Here is a 12,000-nt window from a genome sequence, read left to right as displayed (position 1 = left end):
CAAGCTGAATCTTGGTCCCACTTTAAAATATCAGTCTGTGCATGAATAAAACCTATTTTGCAACACAGAGAAACATATCTAAAGGTGTTAGAAGTGTTTTGCATGATTTTTGAAGTTAGAGCCTGAAATGTCAGAAAACAGCGTTTCAGCGCAGAACAAACTTGTTTCCAGCAATGCAAGCTGAATCTTGGTCCCACTTTAAAATATCAGTCTGTGCATGAATAAAACCTATTTTGCAACACAGAGAAACATATCTGAAGGTGTTAGAAGTGTTTTGCATGATTTTTGAAGTTAGAGCCTGAAATGTCAGAAAACAGCGTTTCAGCGCAGAACAAACTTGTTTCCAGCAATGCAAGCTGAATCTTGGTCCCACTTTAAAATATCTGTCTGTGCATGAATAAAACCTATTTTGCAACACAGAGAAACATATCTGAAGGTGTTAGAAGTGTTTTGCATGATTTTTGAAGTTAGAGCCTGAAATGTCAGGAAACAGCGTTTCAGTGCAGAACAAACTTGTTTCAAGCAATGCAAGCTGAATCTCTGTCCCACTTTAATATTGCAGTCTGTGCATGAATAAAACCTATTTTGCAACACAGAGAAACATATCTGAAGGTGTTAGAAGTGTTTTGCATGATTTTTGAAGTTAGAGCCTGAAGTGTCAGAAAACAGCGTTTCAGCGCAGAACAAACTTGGTTCCAGCAATGCAAGCTGAATCTTGGTCCCACTTTAAAATATCAGTCTGTGCATGAATAAAACCTAATTTGCAACACAGAGAAACATATCTGAAGGTGTTAGAAGTGTTTTGCATGATTTTTGAAGTTAGAGCCTGAAATGTCAGAAAACAGCGTTTCAGCGCAGAACAAACTTGTTTCCAGCAATGCAAGCTGAATCTTGGTCCCACTTTAAAATATCAGTCTGTGCATGAATAAAACCTATTTTGCAACACAGAGAAACATGTCTGAAGGTGTTAGAAGTGTTTTGCATGATTTTTGAAGTTAGAGCCTGAAATGTCAGAAAACAGCTTTTCAGCGCAGAACAAACTTGTTTCCAGCAATGCAAGCTGAATCTTGGTCCCACTTTAAAATATCAGTCTGTGCATGAATAAAACCTATTTTGCAACACAGAGAAACATATCTGAAGGTGTTAGAAGTGTTTTGCATGATTTTTGAAGTTAGAGCCTGAAGTGTCAGAAAACAGCGTTTCAGTGCAGAACAAACTTGGTTCCAGCAATGCAAGCTGAATCTTGGTCCCACTTTAAAATGTCAGTCTGTGCATGAATAAAACCTATTTTGCAACACAGAGAAACATATCTGAAGGTGTTAGAAGTGTTTTGCATGATTTTTGAAGTTAGAGCCTGAAGTGTCAGAAAACAGCGTTTCAGCGCAGAACATACTTGGTTCCAGCAATGCAAGCTGAATCTTGGTCCCACTTTAAAATATCAGTCTGTGCATGAATAAAACCTATTTTGCAACACAGAGAAACATATCTAAAGGTGTTAGAAGTGTTTTGCATGATTTTTGAAGTTAGAGCCTGAAATGTCAGAAAACAGCGTTTCAGCGCAGAACAAACTTGATTCCAGCAATGCAAGCTGAATCTTGGTCCCACTTTAAAATATCAGTCTGTGCATGAATAAAACCTATTTTGCAACACAGAGAAACATATCTGAAGGTGTTAGAAGTGTTTTGCATGATTTTTGAAGTTAGAGCCTGAAGTGTCAGAAAACAGCGTTTCAGCGCAGAACAAACTTGGTTCCAGCAATGCAAGCTGAATCTTGGTCCCACTTTAAAATATCAGTCTGTGCATGAATAAAACCTATTTTGCAACACAGAGAAACATATCTGAAGGTGTTAGAAGTGTTTTGCATGATTTTTGAAGTTAGAGCCTGAAATGTCAGGAAACAGCGTTTCAGTGCAGAACAAACTTGTTTCAAGCAATGCAAGCTGAATCTCTGTCCCACTTTAATATTGCAGTCTGTGCATGAATAAAACCTAATTTGCAACACAGAGAAACATATCTGAAGGTGTTAGAAGTGTTTTGCATGATTTTTGAAGTTAGAGCCTGAAATGTCAGAAAACAGCGTTTCAGCGCAGAACAAACTTGTTTAAAGCAATGCAAGCTGAATCTTGGTCCCACTTTAAAATATCAGTCTGTGCATGAATAAAACCTATTTTGCAACACAGAGAAACATATCTGAAGGTGTTAGAAGTGTTTTGCATGATTTTTGAAGTTAGAGCCTGAAATGTCAGAAAACAGCTTTTCAGCGCAGAACAAACTTGTTTCCAGCAATGCAAGCTGAATCTTGGTCCCACTTTAAAATATCAGTCTGTGCATGAATAAAACCTATTTTGCAACACAGAGAAACATATCTGAAGGTGTTAGAAGTGTTTTGCATGATTTTTGAAGTTAGAGCCTGAAGTGTCAGAAAACAGCGTTTCAGCGCAGAACAAACTTGGTTCCAGCAATGCAAGCTGAATCTTGGTCCCACTTTAAAATGTCAGTCTGTGCATGAATAAAACCTATTTTGCAACACAGAGAAACATATCTGAAGGTGTTAGAAGTGTTTTGCATGATTTTTGAAGTTAGAGCCTGAAGTGTCAGAAAACAGCGTTTCAGCGCAGAACAAACTTGGTTCCAGCAATGCAAGCTGAATCTTGGTCCCACTTTAAAATATCAGTCTGTGCATGAATAAAACCTATTTTGCAACACAGAGAAACATATCTAAAGGTGTTAGAAGTGTTTTGCATGATTTTTGAAGTTAGAGCCTGAAATGTCAGAAAACAGCGTTTCAGCGCAGAACAAACTTGATTCCAGCAATGCAAGCTGAATCTTGGTCCCACTTTAAAATATCAGTCTGTGCATGAATAAAACCTATTTTGCAACACAGAGAAACATATCTGAAGGTGTTAGAAGTGTTTTGCATGATTTTTGAAGTTACAGCCTGAAATGTCAGAAAACAGTGTTTCAGCGCCGAACAAACTTGGTTCCAGCAATGCAAGCTGAATCTTGGTCCCACTTTAAAATATCAGTCTGTGCATGAATAAAACCTATTTTGCAACACAGAGAAACATATCTGAAGGTGTTAGAAGTGTTTTGCATGATTTTTGAAGTTAGAGCCTGAAATGTCAGAAAACAGCGTTTCAGTGCAGAACAAACTTGTTTCAAGCAATGCAAGCTGAATCTCTGTCCCACTTTAATATTGCAGTCTGTGCATGAATAAAACCTATTTTGCAACACAGAGAAACATATCTGAAGGTGTTAGAAGTGTTTTGCATGATTTTTTAAGTTAGACCCTGAAATGTCAGAAAACAGCGTTTCAGCGCAGAACAAACTTGTTTCCAGCAATGCAAGCTGAATCTTGGTCCCACTTTAAAATATCAGTCTGTGCATGAATAAAACCTATTTTGCAACACAGAGAAACATATCTGAAGGTGTTAGAAGTGTTTTGCATGATTTTTGAAGTTAGAGCCTGAAATGTCAGAAAACAGCGTTTCAGTGCAAAACAAACTTGGTTCCAGCAATGCAAGCTGAATCTTGGTCCCACTTTAAAATATCAGTCTGTGCATGAATAAAACCTATTTTGCAACACAGAGAAACATATCTGAAGGTGTTAGAAGTGTTTTGCATGATTTTTGAAGTTAGAGCCTGAAATGTCAGGAAACAGCGTTTCAGTGCAGAACAAACTTGTTTCAAGCAATGCAAGCTGAATCTCTGTCCCACTTTAATATTGCAGTCTGTGCATGAATAAAACCTATTTTGCAACACAGAGAAACATATCTGAAGGTGTTAGAAGTGTTTTGCATGATTTTTGAAGTTAGACCCTGAAATGTCAGAAAACAGCGTTTCAGCGCAGAACAAACTTGTTTCCAGCAATGCAAGCTGAATCTTGGTCCCACTTTAAAATATCAGTCTGTGCATGAATAAAACCTATTTTGCAACACAGAGAAACATATCTGAAGGTGTTAGAAGTGTTTTGCATGATTTTTGAAGTTAGAGCCTGAAATGTCAGAAAACAGCGTTTCAGCGCAGAACAAACTTGTTTCCAGCAATGCAAGCTGAATCTTGGTCCCACTTTAAAATATCTGTCTGTGCATGAATAAAACCTATTTTGCAACACAGAGAAACATATCTGAAGGTGTTAGAAGTGTTTTGCATGATTTTTGAAGTTAGAGCCTGAAATGTCAGGAAACAGCGTTTCAGTGCAGAACAAACTTGTTTCAAGCAATGCAAGCTGAATCTCTGTCCCACTTTAATATTGCAGTCTGTGCATGAATAAAACCTATTTTGCAACACAGAGAAACATATCTGAAGGTGTTAGAAGTGTTTTGCATGATTTTTGAAGTTAGAGCCTGAAGTGTCAGAAAACAGCGTTTCAGCGCAGAACAAACTTGGTTCCAGCAATGCAAGCTGAATCTTGGTCCCACTTTAAAATATCAGTCTGTGCATGAATAAAACCTATTTTGCAACACAGAGAAACATATCTGAAGGTGTTAGAAGTGTTTTGCATGATTTTTGAAGTTAGAGCCTGAAATGTCAGGAAACAGCGTTTCAGTGCAGAACAAACTTGTTTCAAGCAATGCAAGCTGAATCTCTGTCCCACTTTAATATTGCAGTCTGTGCATGAATAAAACCTAATTTGCAACACAGAGAAACATATCTGAAGGTGTTAGAAGTGTTTTGCATGATTTTTGAAGTTAGAGCCTGAAATGTCAGAAAACAGCGTTTCAGCGCAGAACAAACTTGTTTCCAGCAATGCAAGCTGAATCTTGGTCTCACTTTAAAATATCAGTCTGTGCATGAATAAAACCTATTTTGCAACACAGAGAAACATGTCTGAAGGTGTTAGAAGTGTTTTGCATGATTTTTGAAGTTAGAGCCTGAAATGTCAGAAAACAGCTTTTCAGCGCAGAACAAACTTGTTTCCAGCAATGCAAGCTGAATCTTGGTCCCACTTTAAAATATCAGTCTGTACATGAATAAAACCTATTTTGCAACACAGAGAAACATATCTGAAGGTGTTAAAAGTGTTTTGCATGATTTTTGAAGTTAGAGCCTGAAGTGTCAGAAAACAGCGTTTCAGTGCAGAACAAACTTGGTTCCAGCAATGCAAGCTGAATCTTGGTCCCACTTTAAAATGTCAGTCTGTGCATGAATAAAACCTATTTTGCAACACAGAGAAACATATCTGAAGGTGTTAGAAGTGTTTTGCATGATTTTTGAAGTTAGAGCCTGAAGTGTCAGAAAACAGCGTTTCAGCGCAGAACAAACTTGGTTCCAGCAATGCAAGCTGAATCTTGGTCCCACTTTAAAATATCAGTCTGTGCATGAATAAAACCTATTTTGCAACACAGAGAAACATATCTAAAGGTGTTAGAAGTGTTTTGCATGATTTTTGAAGTTAGACCCTAAAATGTCAGAAAACAGCGTTTCAGCGCAGAACAAACTTGTTTCCAGCAATGCAAGCTGAATCTTGGTCCCACTTTAAAATATCAGTCTGTGCATGAATAAAACCTATTTTTCAACACAGAGAAACATATCTGAAGGTGTTAGAAGTGTTTTGCATGATTTTTGAAGATAGAGCCTGAAATGTCAGAAAACAGCGTTTCAGCGCAGAACAAACTTGTTTCCAGCAATGCAAGCTGAATCTTGGTCCCACTTTAAAATATCTGTCTGTGCATGAATAAAACCTATTTTGCAACACAGAGAAACATATCTGAAGGTGTTAGAAGTGTTTTGCATGATTTTTGAAGTTAGAGCCTGAAATGTCAGGAAACAGCGTTTCAGTGCAGAACAAACTTGTTTCAAGCAATGCAAGCTGAATCTCTGTCCCACTTTAATATTGCAGTCTGTGCATGAATAAAACCTAATTTGCAACACAGAGAAACATATCTGAAGGTGTTAGAAGTGTTTTGCATGATTTTTGAAGTTAGAGCCTGAAATGTCAGAAAACAGCGTTTCAGCGCAGAACAAACTTGTTTCCAGCAATGCAAGCTGAATCTTGGTCCCACTTTAAAATATCAGTCTGTGCATGAATAAAACCTATTTTGCAACACAGAGAAACATGTCTGAAGGTGTTAGAAGTGTTTTGCATGATTTTTGAAGTTAGAGCCTGAAATGTCAGAAAACAGCTTTTCAGCGCAGAACAAACTTGTTTCCAGCAATGCAAGCTGAATCTTGGTCCCACTTTAAAATATCAGTCTGTGCATGAATAAAACCTATTTTGCAACACAGAGAAACATATCTGAAGGTGTTAGAAGTGTTTTGCATGATTTTTGAAGTTAGAGCCTGAAGTGTCAGAAAACAGCGTTTCAGTGCAGAACAAACTTGGTTCCAGCAATGCAAGCTGAATCTTGGTCCCACTTTAAAATGTCAGTCTGTGCATGAATAAAACCTATTTTGCAACACAGAGAAACATATCTGAAGGTGTTAGAAGTGTTTTGCATGATTTTTGAAGTTAGAGCCTGAAGTGTCAGAAAACAGCGTTTCAGCGCAGAACAAACTTGTTTCCAGCAATGCAAGCTGAATCTTGGTCCCACTTTAAAATATCTGTCTGTGCATGAATAAAACCTATTTTGCAACACAGAGAAACATATCTGAAGGTGTTAGAAGTGTTTTGCATGATTTTTGAAGTTAGAGCCTGAAATGTCAGGAAACAGCGTTTCAGTGCAGAACAAACTTGTTTCAAGCAATGCAAGCTGAATCTCTGTCCCACTTTAATATTGCAGTCTGTGCATGAATAAAACCTATTTTGCAACACAGAGAAACATATCTGAAGGTGTTAGAAGTGTTTTGCATGATTTTTGAAGTTAGAGCCTGAAGTGTCAGAAAACAGCGTTTCAGCGCAGAACAAACTTGGTTCCAGCAATGCAAGCTGAATCTTGGTCCCACTTTAAAATATCAGTCTGTGCATGAATAAAACCTATTTTGCAACACAGAGAAACATATCTGAAGGTGTTAGAAGTGTTTTGCATGATTTTTGAAGTTAGAGCCTGAAATGTCAGGAAACAGCGTTTCAGTGCAGAACAAACTTGTTTCAAGCAATGCAAGCTGAATCTCTGTCCCACTTTAATATTGCAGTCTGTGCATGAATAAAACCTATTTTGCAACACAGAGAAACATATCTGAAGGTGTTAGAAGTGTTTTGCATGATTTTTGAAGTTAGAGCCTGAAATGTCAGGAAACAGCGTTTCAGTGCAGAACAAACTTGTTTCAAGCAATGCAAGCTGAATCTCTGTCCCACTTTAATATTGCAGTCTGTGCATGAATAAAACCTAATTTGCAACACAGAGAAACATATCTGAAGGTGTTAGAAGTGTTTTGCATGATTTTTGAAGTTAGAGCCTGAAATGTCAGAAAACAGCGTTTCAGCGCAGAACAAACTTGTTTCCAGCAATGCAAGCTGAATCTTGGTCCCACTTTAAAATATCAGTCTGTGCATGAATAAAACCTATTTTGCAACACAGAGAAACATGTCTGAAGGTGTTAGAAGTGTTTTGCATGATTTTTGAAGTTAGAGCCTGAAATGTCAGAAAACAGCTTTTCAGCGCAGAACAAACTTGTTTCCAGCAATGCAAGCTGAATCTTGGTCCCACTTTAAAATATCAGTCTGTGCATGAATAAAACCTATTTTGCAACACAGAGAAACATATCTGAAGGTGTTAGAAGTGTTTTGCATGATTTTTGAAGTTAGAGCCTGAAGTGTCAGAAAACAGCGTTTCAGTGCAGAACAAACTTGGTTCCAGCAATGCAAGCTGAATCTTGGTCCCACTTTAAAATGTCAGTCTGTGCATGAATAAAACCTATTTTGCAACACAGAGAAACATATCTGAAGGTGTTAGAAGTGTTTTGCATGATTTTTGAAGTTAGAGCCTGAAGTGTCAGAAAACAGCGTTTCAGCGCAGAACAAACTTGGTTCCAGCAATGCAAGCTGAATCTTGGTCCCACTTTAAAATATCAGTCTGTGCATGAATAAAACCTATTTTGCAACACAGAGAAACATATCTGAAGGTGTTAGAAGTGTTTTGCATGATTTTTGAAGTTAGAGCCTGAAATGTCAGGAAACAGCGTTTCAGTGCAGAACAAACTTGTTTCAAGCAATGCAAGCTGAATCTCTGTCCCACTTTAATATTGCAGTCTGTGCATGAATAAAACCTAATTTGCAACACAGAGAAACATATCTGAAGGTGTTAGAAGTGTTTTGCATGATTTTTGAAGTTAGAGCCTGAAATGTCAGAAAACAGCGTTTCAGCGCAGAACAAACTTGTTTCCAGCAATGCAAGCTGAATCTTGGTCCCACTTTAAAATATCAGTCTGTGCATGAATAAAACCTATTTTGCAACACAGAGAAACATGTCTGAAGGTGTTAGAAGTGTTTTGCATGATTTTTGAAGTTAGAGCCTGAAATGTCAGAAAACAGCTTTTCAGCGCAGAACAAACTTGTTTCCAGCAATGCAAGCTGAATCTTGGTCCCACTTTAAAATATCAGTCTGTGCATGAATAAAACCTATTTTGCAACACAGAGAAACATATCTGAAGGTGTTAGAAGTGTTTTGCATGATTTTTGAAGTTAGAGCCTGAAGTGTCAGAAAACAGCGTTTCAGTGCAGAACAAACTTGGTTCCAGCAATGCAAGCTGAATCTTGGTCCCACTTTAAAATGTCAGTCTGTGCATGAATAAAACCTATTTTGCAACACAGAGAAACATATCTGAAGGTGTTAGAAGTGTTTTGCATGATTTTTGAAGTTAGAGCCTGAAGTGTCAGAAAACAGCGTTTCAGCGCAGAACAAACTTGTTTCCAGCAATGCAAGCTGAATCTTGGTCCCACTTTAAAATATCTGTCTGTGCATGAATAAAACCTATTTTGCAACACAGAGAAACATATCTGAAGGTGTTAGAAGTGTTTTGCATGATTTTTGAAGTTAGAGCCTGAAATGTCAGGAAACAGCGTTTCAGTGCAGAACAAACTTGTTTCAAGCAATGCAAGCTGAATCTCTGTCCCACTTTAATATTGCAGTCTGTGCATGAATAAAACCTATTTTGCAACACAGAGAAACATATCTGAAGGTGTTAGAAGTGTTTTGCATGATTTTTGAAGTTAGAGCCTGAAGTGTCAGAAAACAGCGTTTCAGCGCAGAACAAACTTGGTTCCAGCAATGCAAGCTGAATCTTGGTCCCACTTTAAAATATCAGTCTGTGCATGAATAAAACCTATTTTGCAACACAGAGAAACATATCTGAAGGTGTTAGAAGTGTTTTGCATGATTTTTGAAGTTAGAGCCTGAAATGTCAGGAAACAGCGTTTCAGTGCAGAACAAACTTGTTTCAAGCAATGCAAGCTGAATCTCTGTCCCACTTTAATATTGCAGTCTGTGCATGAATAAAACCTAATTTGCAACACAGAGAAACATATCTGAAGGTGTTAGAAGTGTTTTGCATGATTTTTGAAGTTAGAGCCTGAAATGTCAGAAAACAGCGTTTCAGCGCAGAACAAACTTGTTTCCAGCAATGCAAGCTGAATCTTGGTCCCACTTTAAAATATCAGTCTGTGCATGAATAAAACCTATTTTGCAACACAGAGAAACATGTCTGAAGGTGTTAGAAGTGTTTTGCATGATTTTTGAAGTTAGAGCCTGAAATGTCAGAAAACAGCTTTTCAGCGCAGAACAAACTTGTTTCCAGCAATGCAAGCTGAATCTTGGTCCCACTTTAAAATATCAGTCTGTGCATGAATAAAACCTATTTTGCAACACAGAGAAACATATCTGAAGGTGTTAGAAGTGTTTTGCATGATTTTTGAAGTTAGAGCCTGAAGTGTCAGAAAACAGCGTTTCAGTGCAGAACAAACTTGGTTCCAGCAATGCAAGCTGAATCTTGGTCCCACTTTAAAATGTCAGTCTGTGCATGAATAAAACCTATTTTGCAACACAGAGAAACATATCTGAAGGTGTTAGAAGTGTTTTGCATGATTTTTGAAGTTAGAGCCTGAAGTGTCAGAAAACAGCGTTTCAGCGCAGAACAAACTTGGTTCCAGCAATGCAAGCTGAATCTTGGTCCCACTTTAAAATATCAGTCTGTGCATGAATAAAACCTATTTTGCAACACAGAGAAACATATCTAAAGGTGTTAGAAGTGTTTTGCATGATTTTTGAAGTTAGAGCCTGAAATGTCAGAAAACAGCGTTTCAGCGCAGAACAAACTTGTTTCCAGCAATGCAAGCTGAATCTTGGTCCCACTTTAAAATATCAGTCTGTGCATGAATAAAACCTATTTTGCAACACAGAGAAACATATCTGAAGGTGTTAGAAGTGTTTTGCATGATTTTTGAAGTTAGAGCCTGAAATGTCAGAAAACAGCGTTTCAGCGCAGAACAAACTTGTTTCCAGCAATGCAAGCTGAATCTTGGTCCCACTTTAAAATATCTGTCTGTGCATGAATAAAACCTATTTTGCAACACAGAGAAACATATCTGAAGGTGTTAGAAGTGTTTTGCATGATTTTTGAAGTTAGAGCCTGAAATGTCAGGAAACAGCGTTTCAGTGCAGAACAAACTTGTTTCAAGCAATGCAAGCTGAATCTCTGTCCCACTTTAATATTGCAGTCTGTGCATGAATAAAACCTATTTTGCAACACAGAGAAACATATCTGAAGGTGTTAGAAGTGTTTTGCATGATTTTTGAAGTTAGAGCCTGAAGTGTCAGAAAACAGCGTTTCAGCGCAGAACAAACTTGGTTCCAGCAATGCAAGCTGAATCTTGGTCCCACTTTAAAATATCAGTCTGTGCATGAATAAAACCTAATTTGCAACACAGAGAAACATATCTGAAGGTGTTAGAAGTGTTTTGCATGATTTTTGAAGTTAGAGCCTGAAATGTCAGAAAACAGCGTTTCAGCGCAGAACAAACTTGTTTCCAGCAATGCAAGCTGAATCTTGGTCCCACTTTAAAATATCAGTCTGTGCATGAATAAAACCTATTTTGCAACACAGAGAAACATGTCTGAAGGTGTTAGAAGTGTTTTGCATGATTTTTGAAGTTAGAGCCTGAAATGTCAGAAAACAGCTTTTCAGCGCAGAACAAACTTGTTTCCAGCAATGCAAGCTGAATCTTGGTCCCACTTTAAAATATCAGTCTGTGCATGAATAAAACCTATTTTGCAACACAGAGAAACATATCTGAAGGTGTTAGAAGTGTTTTGCATGATTTTTGAAGTTAGAGCCTGAAATGTCAGGAAACAGCGTTTCAGTGCAGAACAAACTTGTTTCAAGCAATGCAAGCTGAATCTCTGTCCCACTTTAATATTGCAGTCTGTGCATGAATAAAACCTATTTTGCAACACAGAGAAACATATCTGAAGGTGTTAGAAGTGTTTTGCATGATTTTTGAAGTTAGAGCCTGAAGTGTCAGAAAACAGCGTTTCAGCGCAGAACAAACTTGGTTCCAGCAATGCAAGCTGAATCTTGGTCCCACTTTAAAATATCAGTCTGTGCATGAATAAAACCTATTTTGCAACACAGAGAAACATATCTGAAGGTGTTAGAAGTGTTTTGCATGATTTTTGAAGTTAGAGCCTGAAGTGTCAGAAAACAGCGTTTCAGCGCAGAACAAACTTGGTTCCAGCAATGCAAGCTGAATCTTGGTCCCACTTTAAAATATCAGTCTGTGCATGAATAAAACCTATTTTGCAACACAGAGAAACATATCTAAAGGTGTTAGAAGTGTTTTGCATGATTTTTGAAGTTAGACCCTAAAATGTCAGAAAACAGCGTTTCAGCGCAGAACAAACTTGTTTCCAGCAATGCAAGCTGAATCTTGGTCCCACTTTAAAATATCAGTCTGTGCATGAATAAAACCTATTTTGCAACACAGAGAAACATATCTGAAGGTGTTAGAAGTGTTTTGCATGATTTTTGAAGATAGAGCCTGAAATGTCAGAAAACAGCGTTTCAGCGCAGAACAAACTTGTTTCCAGCAATGCAAGCTGAATCTTGGTCCCACTTTAAAATATC

This window comes from Garra rufa, unplaced genomic scaffold (assembly GCF_049309525.1).
Source record: "Garra rufa unplaced genomic scaffold, GarRuf1.0 hap1_unplaced_003, whole genome shotgun sequence".
NCBI lineage: Eukaryota > Metazoa > Chordata > Actinopteri > Cypriniformes > Cyprinidae > Garra > Garra rufa.
The sequence above is the reverse complement of the archived record's forward strand: the minus strand, read 5'-3'. Positions refer to the sequence as shown.